Consider the following 3,695-nt stretch of genomic DNA (forward strand, 5'->3'; position numbering starts at 1 on the left):
AAAAGAAAAGAAAAAAAAAAGAAAAAAGAGAAAAAAAAAGAAAAATTCATTGATTTTACAAATTAAGGTCAAAATAAGTTAATCTGTTTTAGACATTCAGTTTTCCCATGCATGTTTATGATAAAACTCGATTATCTAAATGTTTTTTAATCTTTCCAGATTAATATTATTTTTATTTGTTTCTTAGAGTGGAGAAATTTAAACATGATGAATAAACGTACAGAGTCTATTAGTATGTTAGCCCTTCCCTGCCATATACCCATACATCAGCAAAAGTTTTTTTCTATGTAATGTTATCTTCTTTTTCTTTTTCTATCTCTTTTAATTTTGTCTCTAATTTTTGAGAATTTCTTACACATATACAATGGAATACGATATTCAATCATATCTACCCCATCCCATTCCAACCACCTTAAAATACTCTCCTTCCAAGTTCATGGTTTTGCTTCTGTTTCTAATAACCCACTAGACCAGTTAGTGCTGCCCTTGTGTCTGAGTATGGAGCCATCTACTGGAACATGGAAGATCTCCTAAGGGACCACATTTTCAACAAAGAATGATTCTCTCTCCTAGCAATGGCCTACTACCTAGATCTCTCTCCTTAGTGAGGGGTGGGCCCACTGCCTAGAGCTCGCTCCTTAGTGAGGGGTGGGGCCTGGAGATTTTCCACCGGATCCGTGCTGGGATTGTGATGGACTTTTGGCTCAGATTAAAGAACCAGGAATGAAATTCTTCCTATGGAGTTTTCTCAAGGCTGAGCAGAGAGTGATTGATTACCCCATAAATGCCATGTCATTATTGTCCCATTGAATATAGCTTGCTGGGCAGGTAACTATTTCAGCAGACAGGGTAAGTAAGACAGAGTAAGACTACCGATGTTTGTTATGTTTGTATATGCTTGGCCCAGCGAGTGGCACTACTAGAAGATATAGCCTTGTTGGAGTAGGTGTGTCACTGTGGGTGTGGGCTTTAAGACCTCATCCTAGCTGCCCGGAAGTCAGTCTTCCACTAGCAGCCTTCAGATGAAGATGTAGGACTCTCAGCTACTCCTGCACCATGTCTGCCTGGACACTGCCATGCTCCCACCTTGACGATAATGGACTGAATCTCTGAACCTGTAAGCCAGCCTCAACTAAATGATGTTTTTGTAAGCGTAGCCTTGGTCATGGTGTCTGTTCACAGCAGTAAATCCCTCAGTAAGACAGTTTCTTCCTCCCTCCACAGCCTCCCTGCACCATGAAAGCAAGCCACCAAGGAAGACATTCCCTGGGTAGTTTGAGATTGATTTCTCTGTGTCCTGCCATCTCATGTTTATACTCTACACAAGTTTATTTTCCTTCTAGTTTCGTTTACATTTTTACTTAATTTAGTGTGGAAATATGGGGAGCATATGCACATATAATTTCTTATAATGTAGTGACCCAATTGTAGCATTTTGTAACAAAAGCCAGAATAAACTAAGGCATGTGACTTTTGTTGAAGTTTGACTTTTGCTGGCTGCATCCCTATTGTATAGTTACTTTCCCATGTTCTTTTGTCCTCTATTAAAATTATTTTGATCCAGACACCTGTTCAGGTTCAAAATGAGTTCTTATTTCAATTTAAGTAAAACTATTTCATAGGCCAATGGTATGACCTTCTGGTTCATATTTTAATTCAATCACTTGTTCTTTTTATTCATTAGGCTACATTTGTGAAGAGAAACTTTATGTGGGTACTCCCGGGACCAGCTGGGATATGCATTTTTTTCTTCTTCTTTTTGAGACAGGGTCTTACTATGTAGTCCTGGAAGGCCTTGAACTCATGATTCTACAGTTTCAGCTTCCCGAATTCTGGTATTACATGACTGCACCAATGTGCCCAGTCCATACTGGGATGTGGAAAGTGATATAAACGTTTAATTCTTCTTCTTCTTGTCAATTCACCAATATTACCCGTGTTTGACCAATTTGTTTTTGTAGCTTCATTATTAATTTTTTTAATTTAATTGTGCATAGTGTGTTTCAAATTCTTCCCCTGTTTGGTCATAGCCTCTGCAGACTGTCTTATGATACAACCTATCAATGGGGCACATCCTAGGTTAATAGTATTGTTTTATTTTTAGGAAATCCTTTTCTAACCTCTATTATTAAAACTATGTATAACATATCATATTTCCAAAGTCAAAATCTACAAAATAAGAAATGTTTTTAATAATGTCTTAATAATATTTAATAATATTACTAAATAGCATCATTTTATTATTAAATTCAAATATTAAAATATTATTAAAATAAAATTTAATAATAATTATTAATGTGTTAATAATGTTTTAATTGGATATTTTCTTTATTTACACTTCAAATGTTATCTCCTTTCCTGGTTTTCCCCCAGGAAGCCCCCATCCCATCCTCTCTCCCCTTGCTTCTGTGAAGGTGTTCCCCCACCCTCCCACCCACTCATGCCTCCTCACCCTGGCATTCCCCTACACTGGGGCATGAAGCCTTCATAGGACCAAGGGCCTTTCCTCCCACTGATGCCCGACAAGGTCATCCTCTGCTATATATGAAGCTGGAGCCATGGGTCTCTCCATGTGTATTCTTTGATTGGTGGTTTAGTCCCTGGGAGTTCTGGGGGATCTGGTTGGTTGATATTGTTGTTCTTCCTATGGGGTTACAAACCCCTTCATCTCCTTCAGTCTTTTCTCTAACTCCTCCATTGGGACCCCATGCTCAGTCCAATGCTTGGCTGAGAGCATCTGCCTCTGTATTTGTCAGGCACTGGCAGAGCCTCTCAGGAGACAGCTATAACAGGCTCCTGTCAGCAAGCACTTCTTGGCATCCACAGTAGTGTCTGGGTTTGGTGACTATATATGGGATGGATCCCCACTTTCTCTTCTATTAGTTTCAGTGTATCTGGTTTTATGTGGAGGTCCTTGACCTACTTGAACTTGAGCTTTGTGCAAGGAGATAAGAATGGATTGATGTGCAGTCTTCACATGCTAACCGCCAGTTGAAGCAGCACCATTTGTTGAAAATGCTGTCTTTTTTTCCACTGGATGTTTTAGATTCTTTGTCAAAGAACAAGTGACCATAGGTCTGTGGGTTCATTTCTGGTTCCTCAGTTCTATTCCATTGATCTACCTGCCTGTCTCTGTACCAATACCATGCAGTTTTTTTCACTATTACTCTGTAATACAGTTTTAGGTCCGGGATGGTGATTATCCCAGAAGTTCTTTTATTGTTGAGATTAGTTTTTGCTATCCTGGGTTTTTTGTTTTTCTAAATGAATTTGCAAGTTGCTCCTTCTAATTCTATGAAAAAAAATGAGTTGGAATTTTGATGAGGATTGCATTGAATCTGTAGATTGCATTCGGCAAGATGGCCATTTTTACTATATTAATCCTGCCAATCCATGAGCATAGGAGAAAGTCTTGGAAAGATCAAGAATTCAAGGCCTATGCCTTTAGGTATAGTAAAAGCAATATACAGCAAATCAATAGCCAATGTAAAACTAAATGGAGAGAAACTTGAGGCAATCCCACTAAAATCAGGGACTAGACAAGTCTCCCCACTCTCTCCCTACCTATTCAATATAGTACCTGAAGTTCTAACCAGAGCAATTAGACAACAAAATAATGTCAAAGGGAGCTGGACAGTAGTGGCGCAGGCCTTTTATCCCAGCACTTGGGAGGCAGAGGCAGGTGGATTTCTGAG

This window comes from Mastomys coucha, unplaced genomic scaffold, assembly GCF_008632895.1.
Source record: "Mastomys coucha isolate ucsf_1 unplaced genomic scaffold, UCSF_Mcou_1 pScaffold2, whole genome shotgun sequence".
NCBI lineage: Eukaryota > Metazoa > Chordata > Mammalia > Rodentia > Muridae > Mastomys > Mastomys coucha.